We start from the raw sequence: 14,106 nt of genomic DNA on the forward strand, positions 1-14,106 counted from the left end.
TCAGTAGGGGAAAAATCTGCTGATCATCATCGTCCAGAATCAGGGCTATCTCTTTGCGCAAGGCCAGGTTGTTGAGCATTGCAGCATGCGAATATGATCTGACACACCCTTTTGGGAAGAGTAAGAGTAGTGCACCACCACTCTTATCCAGACACCGAAATCTAGCCTTCAGAAGTCCAAAAGCACGCTCCCCTACACGACGTATCCTTCCATGGGCATCATTGAAGCGGACTTCCCCCAGTATCCTTGGATTCCTCAGTGGGCTCAACAACGAAGGCCGAATGGGATACGCAGAGTTACCTAGTTGTGAGAAACACAGATCAAGTGTGTAATAGAAATAGTGGAGAAGAACTGTATGTCACACACACAGCACACTACTTGACACAGCTCACTCACCAACAAGCCACGCACGCTTCAGATACAGATTTTCCATCAATTGTGGGATGCTGCTGTTACGCAGTATGTAAGAGTCATATGCAGAACCTGGAAATTTGGCACATACATGGGAGATAATCATATCCGCTTGGCATACCATGCTTCCTGTTATGGTAGATGTGCTCACGAGCCTGTGGTGGAACTAGGCAAACGTGTGTGCAGTCAATGGCTCTAACAACATTAGGTATGTGACCAAAGCCATAAATTTCTCCCTTCACATCTGCCAATTTATGTCTCCTTGGAAATTGAATGTAGCTGTCCTTGTAGGTCAACAATGCCGAAAGGACATAACGCAACACCATGCTGAACATCGGTTGAGACATCCCACCTACAATGGTCACCATGTACTGAAACGAACCAGTGGCAAAGAAATGCAGGGCGGCCATCACCTTTACTATTGGTGTCAAAGCTGTTGGATATGTTCTGTTGTTGTGTGGCATTTTAAGCTCCAAGTGAAATTTCCCGATTCATGCCCTTATATAGGTACAATTCGCATTGCCATTATATAGGCATAGAAATCAAACCCTTATTTAGGCATAGCCCATGCTACCCAAATACAGGCATGGCTACTTCCACCCGAACCAAACGTCACAACGACTCATTTCAAAGCCAGCTTAAGCAGTCAGGGACTTCCCTTTGCCTGAATGTTGATTTGTCGAAGAACTCAGTTACTTTACAAAGAACAACTATTCCCTAGGGGTTCTTTCCTGATGTTCATAAGCCTGACTTTACGAAACCATGGCATTCCTAAACACCTTCAAGATATAAATATGCCTTCACTTGCTCTAGCAAGATACAGTTGTTTGGAGCAGTTTGAAGACCTAATTTCAATTTGGTAGATACAAAAGTAGTGGTCAGAGTCTATCGATTGGTTATAACATCAAATGTAATACGTGCGTTGAATTGTGTATAAATCAAAGAGTGTTACATCCATGGTGTGCTTGTGTTTTTATTCATTATTTTAGCACAGTACTAGCAGGGTACTCAATTTCAATCAATGAGTACCAAGTTTTTTGAAATACCGATTATCCAAACAGAAAAGTATGTCATTCAATTACTTCATAGAATCACATAAATGCCTGGGGACACAGGTCTTGTACAGATATAATGGTACAAAGCTTCATATGGAAAAATACAAATGATATCCTATTCACATTTATAACGCGCTCAAAGTGGTGGAAAAAGGAAGTAGTTAGGTGGGATGGGTGTGATGGGAAGGAGGTGAGGACTGGGTAAAGGTTGTTGTGACCTTAAAACAATCACAGTGATGTAAAATACACCCTTTACAGTCTATGTTTTGATCTGTAGTTCCAATACACTCATTCACATAGGATGTGTTTTACTTCATGAATTAGTCCTATGTTTAGAGGATAAAAATATGCTGACCAGCATATATTTATCCTCTAAACATAGGATATGTTATAGTTAGGAATTAGCATTTAAAAAACCTTGCAAATTCACTGAAAAAACCATAGGTTTCAGGCCTTATATAGTTAGGAATTAGCATTTTATAAAACCTTGCAAATTCACTTAAAAAACCTTAGGTTTCAGGCCTTATATAGTTAGGAATTAGCCTTTAAAAAACCTCTCAAATTCACTTAAAAAACCATAGGTTTCAGGCCTTATTTAGTTAGGAATTAGCATTTAAAAAACCTTGCAAGTTCACTTAAAAAACCATAGGTTTCAGGCCTTATATAGTTAGGAATTAGCATTTAAAAAACCTTTGAAATTCACTGAAAAAACCATAGGTTTCAGGCCTTATATAGTTAGGAATTAGCTTTAAAAAAACCTCTGAAATTCACTCAAAAAAAGTTTTAGGGGTTTTATAGTTTGCAGGACATTTCACTCATACAAAACCATTGAAATTGCTCCTATATAGTTAGTTGGACTAACTATATTTCACGCACCCGCAATGCACTGCTGATGATGTTACATATTAGATCATTTATAACATGGTCAGTGACATCACTGATGACATCTCAAATGACATCACTGATAACATCACTGATGACATCATCCACGTGACAATCACATACACCTTTTCATACACTAGTAAAATCTTTCATCACTCAATGTAAAATACAGAGTATCATATTTGAATCCATTGACACAGCAATACAAGTATCTAAAAACCCACTCATTGATTCCTAGATGTATACACACATCAAATCACTTACCTGTAGATTCACTCATACATGCTGTCAATGAACAATAGAACACTATCAAAAATACTTATACACCTATATCGACATTACACACCAGCAAACATCCTATTCACATATGAAGTCATCCTACTCACTTATGCAAACAATGGATCATACTTACATATTTACTTAGCTAGACACTTATACAAACACAACTTCCTCTATTCATTTCGATAGTAAGTCATACTTAGTGAATAATAAAATCATTATTACAAGTATAAAGTTATCCATACAGTCACTCACACAATCATTGAGTCTTATGTATACTTATTTATATAAAACAACTGACACATACTCTGCCTTTTATTGTTCTAGTTTGTAGGACATGTACCATTGAGAAATATATTTGCTCATCACCACACCCATAAAGATATTCACTCACCGAAACAACTGTTAGAACATGTAGTTTTAACTTCATATATCTAGTGAATCAACTATTCACACATCTTTGGGCAGTCACAACCCCCCACCGAACCACACACACATTCCCTCTCCCATACAAATACTCAGTTAACTAATCAATAACTAATACAGACTTTCACATAGCTAGTAACCAACTGGAGTACCTGTTTACACAACTGTCAAAGTGATACAGATATTCAAACAGTTTAGTCACTATCCACTATATTTAGTGAGACACTATAAATTGGTCAAGTAATTACACTGCTACTAAATCCTCCATCCAAATATTTATTTTAATATATCCACTCATTCTTCAATGCAAATTGCTATATATATAATGCATATTTAAATAACGAAGCAAACCACATTCACTGGATGTCATCAGTGATGTCATTAGTGATGTCATTTGAGATGTCATCAGTGATATTTATATATATATATATATATATATATATATATATATATATATATATATATATATATATATATATATATATATATATATAAAAATTCAATGAAAAAACCATAGGTTATAGTCCATATATAGTTAGGAATTTGCATTTACAAAACCTTATTTTACTTGCCTAAAACCATTGAAATTCCATATATAGTTAGATGCGCTAACTATATATCGCGCACCCGCAATCCACTGCTGATGATGTCACATATTACATCATTCATGACATGGTCAGTGACATCACTGATGACATCACTGATGACATCATCCAGTGACTGTGTGTTTCTGTAAAGTTTAAATATGTTTTACATATTGAAGAATGAGTGGATGTATAAGTGTCTGGATGAAGAATTTAGTAGGTGCATGACTGACTGTATGAAAGAGTGATTAAATGTGTCTCACTGAGTGCATGGGTTAGTGACTAAACTGTCTTAATTTGTGCATCAGTATGTCTGTTGTTGTGTAAGCTGCTGCATGTGTTGATCAGTAGCTATAAGAGTGGCTAAATGGGTTATTGATTGGTTGCCCAAGTATTTGAATGGGAGGCTGAGTGTGTGTGTGGGTGGCTGGGAGGTGTGTGACTCTGTGCATAGATGTGTAAGCAGTTGATTCACTAGGTGTATGAGTTCAAGAGTGCATGTGGAAACAGCTATATGGGCGGTTGACTGCATGGGTGTGTTGGTGAGTGAATGGATATCTCAGTGCTACATGTGCAAGTAAGTAAGTATGTAAAACACAATACATGTGAGAGTTGACATATATAAATAACTGTGGATAAGAGCCAGTGAATGTGTGAGTGGCTGTATGGATCACTGTGAGCTTGTATCAGGGATTGTATAAGAGAGTAAATATGTGTTAGAATATGTTTGAATGAGTAAGGTGTGTATAACTGTATAGTTGAGGAAATGGAGGTGTGATTGATTCTTTGCATGACTGACTAGGTGTGTGAGTAACTCCATGGATGAGTGACAGTCTGTGAGTGTCTGTTTATACTGAGTGTATGTAAGGTTATATTAGAGTCTGAAGAGGTTTATTGTATTATCACATGAGTGATGTCATCAGTGATGTGATCAGTGATGTCAAATGAGATGTCATCAGTGATGTCATTTGAGTTGTCATCAGTGATGTCATCAGTGATGTCACTGACCATGTCATGAATGATGTAATATGTGACATCATCAGCAGTGGATTGCGGGTGCGCGATATATAGTTAGCGCATCTAACTATATATGGAATTTCAATGGTTTTATGCGAGTAAAATAAGGTTTTGTAAATGCAAATTCCTAACTATATATGGACTATAACCTATGGTTTTTTCATTGAATTTTCAAGGTTTTGTAAATGCAAATTCCTAACTATATATGGACTATAACCTATGGTTTTTTCTGTGAATTTCATTGGTTTTTTAAAAGCTAACATCTGTAGCTGTAAAATGTATTCTTCTTTAAAACCCAAAATATATTTTAGATGTTTATTGATAATTTTTATTGAAATATTTTTTTTCTTCGCTTCCGGTAAGCGAAACGGGAAGCTTTCCGTTAGCTCATCTTGATGCCGCGATCTACTACGCGAACTGGTAAACGTTACGTTAGCGGAACTGTGACGCGTCGCGGAAGCGCAACGTATCATTGTCGCGTAATGCGTCTTATGACGCGCCGCTTTAGCGCTCCCGAAAGTGCTCGGGACCGCGAACCGGAAACGATGCGGGACGCGGCGCGCACCGCGTAACGTAAGCGGAACAAGTCATGTGACTTGTTTATCAAAGTTTTCATTGGTTCATTTCACTTTTGGTTTCCAAATGATGTATGACTAGGTCATGTGACCTAAAAATAACACTTTTCATTGGTTCAGAACTTTTGCTTTTCCCAAATCATGTAAACCCCTTCTTCTTTCCTCACTCTGACTTTCATCTTGGTGAGAGAAAGACCATTTTCCATTTTGATTGCAATGGCTTCTATCTTTGCTTCAGCTGGTGCACCCCCACCACCACCTCAACCTCCTCATGACAAGAGAGGACCACCATCTCAATTCATCTCCAACAGAGAGGAGGAAGAGGACGACTTAGAAGAAGAGGACACTGATGAACCTGAATTTATTCAGGAGTTGCCCCGTGTTTCCCGAAGGAAAACAAGTTTTATTTGGCAGTTTTTCTCAATTCCTCGAGGGGAGAAGAAGGTTAATGCCAAATATGCCACCTGCCTAATTTGCAAAAAAAGATTATCTCGAGGCACAGAGAAAAAGTATAGTATGGGCAATTATACTATGCATCGCCATATGGTCAGGTGGCATCCATTAAATTACAGCCGGGCAGAGTTAAGGGACCTGCAAGATAATCCCCCGACAATTCCTGTGGCCAAATCAACTTCAAATATATCTTTGACTGTAAGAGAGGCACAGGAAACTGTGCCAAACATACAGCCAAACTTCAAGCACATGAAGTTTACGTGCATACATTGTGGTGCTATGCTCTCATGTGGCAACATGAGCGTAAACTTAATCAACTTGGTGTTTGATAACCATAACTGCCCTAACCCACCCAAGCAGTAATTTTTTCTTTGCTCCTGTTGAGCCCTTTTCAATGCCTGTTTTTTTGTTGTTTCCCCTCCATGAAAAACACAAAAAAAACATAAAACTGTTCTAAAAATACAAAAAAAACCAAAAAATGTTCTGAAAAAAAAAAAAAAAAAAAACATTAAAAAAAAGTTCTTTTCAGAACTACCTCCCCTTTCAAATAAAATTGCTAGAATGTTTAGCACTCTGGCAAGCTCTATTTCTTTTGGTTCGCTTCAAGTTCGCTGCCCGGTTCGCGAACTTGAAGCGAACCAAAAAAATATTTTTTAAAAAAAAAGAAGAGTTAGTATAAGGGAAGTAAACAGAGAGTAATGTAAAAAGAAAGACAGCTATAGGGAGTAAATCAGAGATAGTGTTTAATAGATCTATTTATTAATTCAGGATGACGATAAGGTGTGATGTCTCGTGAGGTTTGTTTAAGGTGAGACCTACTCAGGGTTACAGATCAATTTTACACTTGTTGAAGAATACAGAGCAGATAAAGCATGTGAAGGCCTACCAATGAAGTAAATCATATCCTCTTATTACATCATTCATGACATGGTCAGTGACATCATCAGCAGTGCATTGCGGGTAAAAAGAGTAGAAAACATTTACCCTATAATTCTTGTTACCTTTTTTAAATATTTTTTCATACTTTCAATCTGTAAAAGAGAGAACAAACATTTCCAAAAATATTACAACATGTATTTAAAAATTACAAAAGAAAAGGGAAAAGGTTCAAGAAGAAACACTTTTTCAACAATTTTGACATTTACAGAAGCCTCTGCTTCTCTACGTCCCCTACACAATCCTAAAGATATATATTTTAAATAAACAGTATCTTCATGCTGATGAACTGACACCTATTTTGGAACATGGTACTTCTTTTGCACTGCTGATGTCTCACAATAGTGATGCAATAGCAGCGCAAAAAAGATGTAAAGCCATCATAAAATTGTGTGTAATATTTTAAATGATAGTTTCAGGATGCAAATAAGATGTGTGCTTTGAAGAGCTTTCTTTGAGGTGAGGCCTATTCCCTTTTTAAAAAAAAACAGTACCCAGAAATACAGCACTGTAAGCATTAAAATTGACAAGTACAAACAGAAGAACATTAATTATACATGTTATATGGTTTATTTTTGCTGTTCTCAGAATGTATCAAATTTCACTTAAATCAGTGACTTGAAGGTATTCATCATGTAACAGCGGGGGAAAAAAAACACAATCAAAATGACTGTGTTTAAAAAACCCATACAACCTAAGAAATCTGATTTCAAAACTCCTTAAAATTAACTTACTTTCAATGACGTCGAAGGATCTCCTATGAACAGCATTCACTCTGTTGTGCTATAAATATTTTCAGCCCGCCACTTTCTGAAAGAAAACCTCCATCGATACGAAAAATATGTTACATAGAAGAAAAGACTTCTCTCATTCTATCACATGTTTCCACTAGGCCAAATCATGTTGCCGCGATTCGCAACTCTTGTAATTCTTCCAATCAAATCCCGACATTTTCTATTTTCGCAACTTTCAAAAAGAATACATTTAAGATTATTTTCACAATCCTGGACTACTAATATCTTACCCTTCTTTGTCACTCATGTTCTCCTTTTCCTATGACACTGATACTGCTTACTATGAAGCAGACTTACTTGCATCAGGTTTATATAGTTGGATTTTTAAATTGACATTATAATTAAAAGTTTTGAACCAATAATCTAGACAGCATTGCAGACTTACATTCCCTCTACTTCATGAACCTTTTGCAATTCTTCACAGGAAATCCCGAGATTCTTTCATTAAAATTTTGGTTTTAAAAACACCAGGTAAGAATTTTTAAGGTCAAACTGCAATTTTTTTGTGAAAGTTACAACGGAATTATTGCAGAATGACCAGCCGTTTCGAGACTTTAAATAAGCTGTATAATGTCCTGATGTTGTTGAAGGACCATCGTGATAGATAATTGCTGCAGTTACAAAAGTCCTTCCTGATATTGAAAGCTGAGAAGTCACAAAATGTTTTATTAAAGTTGACAATTTTGATCCATCAGGCCTACATCGTTGAATCATTAAAATGACATACTGTCCATATCTACGTATAAATAATGTTGACATCATTTCAGATTTACATTGGCTACACTCCATGTTGTGATCCGCTGCATTTACTAGCTTATTAAAGGAGACTGATTTACTGTCTGGCAAAGTTAAATATATAAATCTTTCTGAGTCTACACTAGTAGTACTTGATACCCTACAATTCTCGCAGTCATGCTGCCATTGATAAGAAAGCCCAAACAGGTGATCTACATCTACACCCTCATCTTGCAATACATCAAGCATATACATTAAAAACTCCTGACAATCTTGCTGATTATTTTCAGAGAAGTCTGTTTGCCCTGAACATTCATCTAACAGATAACGAACTTCAGACACACTTTCTACTTTTGTTCGATCAGTGCTACATTTCTCGAAAACAGAATTCAATAAACAGCATAAAATTTGTTCTGAATTCAACAGAATCTGTTCTTTTAAACTCTCTAGTGAAAAGAGAACATTAACCACTACATTAGCATATCAGTTGACACCAGAACTGTTTTCAAATTGAAAACCGACAACATCTTCAACAGAATCCACTTTATTTCTGCTAGCAATTTTCGGTTCATTGACTTTTAGTCTTTTTGCAACAACCTCCCTATTATTACTGATATTTCTACGTTTGCGGCCTACCACACGTTTCTCAAACAAAGGATATTGAGGCAAATGTGGCGCATACTCTCTTCTTAACCTATTGTATTCCTTAACACAATCTAGATCCGCACAAATGTTTGTGACATCACAGTCAATCAAGTACAATCCTGATAAAGTTCTAACTCGTGACAATGCCACATATGCCATACCCTCCTTGAACACAGAACTGCCAATATTCACCAATGCACTGTCTACACTTAAACCTTGTGATTTATGAATTGTTACCGCATATGCCAAGCAAACAGGAAACTGTTTACGGCGAACATATAAGTCTTTAACAAGCAAAAACCTAGCAGAACAACGACCAATTAGCTGTACTTCCTCAATGCCATCAAATTTAATTTTAAAAAATTCTATTCCATCTCTATTTCTGTACTTCTCAAAATCAACATTACCCATTGATCCATTTACCAGACCTCTTTCAACATGTAAATTTCTTCTCAAAATGATTCGGCAATTTAAACACACATTCAAAGTCTTTTCAAAACCCGCTGTTTTAGATATAGTCTTCTCTAATGAATCCAATTTTGATTTCAAATTTTCTGACAAAATAATTGTTGATCCCATGTGCTCTATTTTGTCAATAGCTTCAAGTTTCACAATCTCTTGCTTTTCTAAATTCAACATTTTGTTGTTGAAGATGGCACATTCTGCAAGAGTTGGCATCAAACATATTCCGGATTTCTTCTCAGTAATTTTCTGAAAAATATTCTCAGCCACAATCTCTTGTTCGGGATATAAATTTGAAAGTAATCGTGCATTTAAAGCTTCTTTTCCATGCTCGGTCACTTTTCCAATTCTAATATCTTGTAGAATATTCTTGTAACCTTCATCTTTTGCCTGACGCATATTTTCATGCAGTTCAGCATAATTGAAGTTTAACCATATATTGACGTTGCCAATGCTCCCTAGGCACTTCCTGGTATCTTCATGCGTGAGTATTTTGAACACAGGTTCTCCTTTTACTGGTGTCAGCTGCAGAAGATCTCCGAAAACAATGATGTGTTTGCCACCAAATAACACATCATATTCAGTTTTAAGTACTTCTTGCATTCTCAAATGCACAAAGGCAAGCATGACATTGGAAACCATGCTTACTTCGTCAATGATAAGTAGTTTCATTTTCCTCAAGACTCTTGAAACTTTACAGCAAGCATCCCCAGATAACTTGTGATATTGTAATTTGTTGTCATGCTCCACCGGCAGCATCAGTAGACGATGCAAAGTAATACCTTTAATGTTATGTGCTGCAAGTCCAGTAGGAGCGGTGACAACACAAGACAGCGATGACTCAGTCCTTTCCTGCAGATAGCATGAAATTGCTTTAATGAGGAAACTTTTTCCAGTTCCCGCTTCTCCACTCACATACAGTAGGACAGGCTTCAACAATGTACATGAGCACTCTTTCTTCTCATGACTTAATCCATGCTCAATTTGCTTGGTAACTTCATCATATATTTTCCTCTGCTCAACGTTGAGTTGTTTTTCTTCTAAGTTAACTGAATCCTCCTGAGCATGTGCCATGGCTCTTTCCACTTCATTCATAGCAGTGGCAGCTTCATTTTCGATAATAGGTCCTCCAAGTGGATCTTGACTCAATGAAACAGAACTCTGACTGTCCTGAGAACTGTCTCTGGCAATCTCGGCTGCAATCGTTGCTTCCTGCTCAATTTCCAAAGTTAGCATTTCTTGATATTTGGGAAAAGCAGGACATTCTATGCTATCCTTAGCAGCAGTGAAAGAGTCTTCATAACAGAGGAAATCTCCAAGCAGTTCCTCTTCTGCACGCCAAGGCTTGAAAAGTTGCAAAAGTGCTAAATGGAAAGGGGCGACCACTCGGTCCCCCCGAACGTATGGCGGAGTGCCTCGATCCCCCCGGGAAGCCATTTTTGGGCGGGAGGCGCGTCTCGGCTGGTATGCCCGAAGCGGCGTAGCCAGGGCGCGCTTTTTCCCGCCCTAGAGTGGGCTGGCCTAGACACCGACGTAGCCAGCCCCGCCCTAGGGGCAGGCAGGGGCGGGTTCTCGCCCGCCCTGAAAACGGATAAAAAGAGACGCAAGACCAGAAGACGTCCTCTTGTTCTTGTGCTCCGAAGCTGCACCTCCTCGCTACCCGTGAGCTCGGGACAGAACGAAGAGCCAATTTTGAGCGTTTTGATCTTTTTTCTTTGTCTTCTAGATACTTCATCGGAGAGATGCCCAAGAAAGGCGTAAAGAGAATGACGACCGACCAGATGGTGCGGGCCCTTTTCAAAGAGATGTCCGACATAAAGAAACGGTTGGCGGAGCGAGACGGGGAGGAGGGTTCGGGCCCTGCGCCGGCTGGAGGGAGACCTAAGAGGCCAAAAAGGGTTCCAGCCGGTGGAGACGTCCCGGTTCCCTCTGCCCCGCTCGAGGCGCCGACCCCAGTACCGATGGAGGGGAATCCAATCCCCGTTGTCGTCACACCGACATCCAATGAAGACATGCCCCCCGAGCTGGCAGCACAGCTAGCAGCATGGTTGGGGGATAGTAGTGATGGCGCCACGGCTGCCGAGGCACAGGCGTTGATAAGAGGGCTGCGTGAGAAGAGAGATGCAGCTAAAGTGACTGCGCCGTTGGCGGGAATAGACAAGCCGCAAGCGGCAGAAACAGCGTCCGGTTCAGGTAAGCGGCCATTGCCGATTGCAAGGGACGAGTCAGCACCCTCTCGTAGAGAGAGATTGGGACAACATGTGCCTTTAGCTATAAAGGAAAAGATCTGGGCGGGGGAATATGTGAATATTTTCTCCTTGCTTGTTGATCATTATGAGGTGGAGCATGTTAAGAGTCAGAAGGACCTAATGCACCCGAGTGTTTGGCGCGCAAAAATGGCCGCCTTTAAGGTAAATGAGAATATTGGCAACTGGGGCAATGCGTGGGGTATTTTTACATCGATTTTGGGGGAACGTAGGCCCGAGTTGCTTCCTGAGTTTCCCATTTATCAATCACGAATCATGGGTTACTCGACAGCGTATCAGGGTAACCATTGGTTCTGTTATGACAATCTGTTCAGGAAAGAAAAGGAGCATAACAAGGGTTTGACTTGGGATTGTTACGATTCTGTCACATGGGATAAAATGAAAGAATCAGGAATGTTAAAAATGCCATTGGTTGGGAGCAATGTTGTTGATTACTCCCGCCAAAATGTGGGGACGCCCTTTCGACCAAGTACGAGCACCGACGATTATTCGAGACCCGCAGGCAATACAGGGAGAAAGGGTTTCTGCTTTAATTTCAACAAAGGGAAATGTACCAGGCCTCCGGGATCGTGTAAATTCAAACACGAATGTAGTACTTGTGGGTCATCCCATCCTGAGTCATCGTGCAGAGCCAGAACGAGTGAGAATGGGGGTAAGGGAGGCGCCAAACAGGTCTAAGTTAGTCCGAGGGGCGCCTTTACCAACCCCGATTGATACCTTGGCAATGATCCCCTGGCTCAGCGAATACCCGGATCGTACTTCTGCTGGGGTGCTGCGGAACGGTTTTTCACACGGTTTCCGCATCCCGGTGGGGGACTTTCAGGGTGTAGGGATGTGCAAAAATCAACTCTCCGTTTTACAACATACATCTGTAGTGCAAGAGAAGATTCAGAAAGAGGTTAGCCGGGGACGGGTCGCTGGCCCGTTTAGTGTACCCCCGGTACCGAATTTTGTCTGTTCTCCGTTAGGGGTGGTCCCCAAGAAGGACCCAGGTGAGTTTCGTTTGATCCATAATCTGTCTGCTCCACATGGTCTTTCGGTGAACGATGCAATTGATCCAGAAGTTTGTTCGGTGCGATACGCATCGTTTGACGAGGCAGTAGCCATCTTGAATCGCCTGGGGCCCGGGACGTTGATGGCGAAATCAGATATCGAGTCAGCGTTCCGGTTGCTCCCGGTACACCCAGACGACCAGCGTCTTCTGGGATTCGGGTTTCAGGGGTCATTTTACATGGATAGGTGTATGCCAATGGGATGCTCTATATCATGTGCTTATTTTGAGAAATTCAGTACTTTCCTGCAATGGGTGTTCACTAAGAAAACGGGTTTCCGAAATGTAATGCACTACCTTGACGACTTTTTGTTCCTTGGCCCCGCCGGAAATCACGAATGTCCCCAGGCCTTAGCTGAATTCTGTGTGTTGATGGGTCATTTTGGCGTGCCATTGGCACCGGGTAAAACTATGGGTCCCACGACTTGCCTCGAGTTTTTGGGGATCGAGTTGGACTCAAGGGAGGGGTGTTTCCGTTTACCAGCTAGCAAAGTGTTGACATTCAGGGCAGCCCTCCAAGTATGTTTAAATGCATCTAAGGTTACACTGCATCAGTTGCAACAATTGGTGGGAAAGTTGAACTTTGCCTTGAGGGTGATCCCAATGGCCCGCCCCTTTTCCCGCTCAATTGCCCAGGCGATGGTTGGCCTAAAGGAGGGTCATCATCGCACGAGGTTATCGGCTGAGGTCCGCCAGGACATGCGGATTTGGTTAGCATTTTTGGCGGACTTCAATGGCCGAGTCGTCTGGAACAAGCCAGCCGTGTCCTCCGAAGAGTTGGGGCTATGGACAGATTCAGCCGGAAGCATAGGCTTTGGCGCCATCTTCGGCACAAAATGGTCTGCACAAAGGTGGCCCCCATGGTGGCACGAGAAGGGGCTGACGAGTAATATCGCTTTCCTTGAACTATTTCCCATTCTGGTGGCCCTGAGAACATGGCCAGAAGGTTTCAGAGATCATTCTGTCGTGTTCTGGTCCGACAATATGACCGTTGTAGAATGCATCAATAGCCAGGCAGCCCGTTGTAAATTGATTTTGAGGCTGCTCAAAGAAATTGTCTTACTGTGTATGCAACTGAACGTGATATTCAGAGCAAAACATGTCCCGGGGGTGATGAATCAGGCTGCTGATGCACTGTCTCGTTTTCACATGCAGGCTTTCTCGGGTTTCCTTCCTTCAGCGGACCCAGAGCCGGCACCCTTCCCCGAAGCTCTCTGGTCTCTCGGTGCCCCGAACTTCGTCACCTCGTGGGAGAGAGTCTAGCACCCAGGACAAGGAAGGCATATGAAGGGGCGTTTCAGGCCTATTTAGCCTTTTTGGGGGCAGAGAGAAGGGGACTTTGGGGTCTGGAAGAGTGGGTAGTACATTTTCTGATGTCCTTACGTAGGGCTGGGAAGTCGGTGGCTACGGCCCAAAGGCATCGTGCCGCCATTTCCTTTGTTGCCAGGGCCCATGGCATCCAGGACCCGACAGCGTCTTTTACAGTACAAAAGGCGCTGCGTGGGTGGCAACGCCTAGAGGGTCGCAGAGTAGA

Source organism: Lissotriton vulgaris, chromosome 3_1, assembly GCF_964263255.1.
Source record: "Lissotriton vulgaris chromosome 3_1, aLisVul1.2, whole genome shotgun sequence".
NCBI classification, from domain to species: Eukaryota; Metazoa; Chordata; class Amphibia; order Caudata; family Salamandridae; genus Lissotriton; species Lissotriton vulgaris.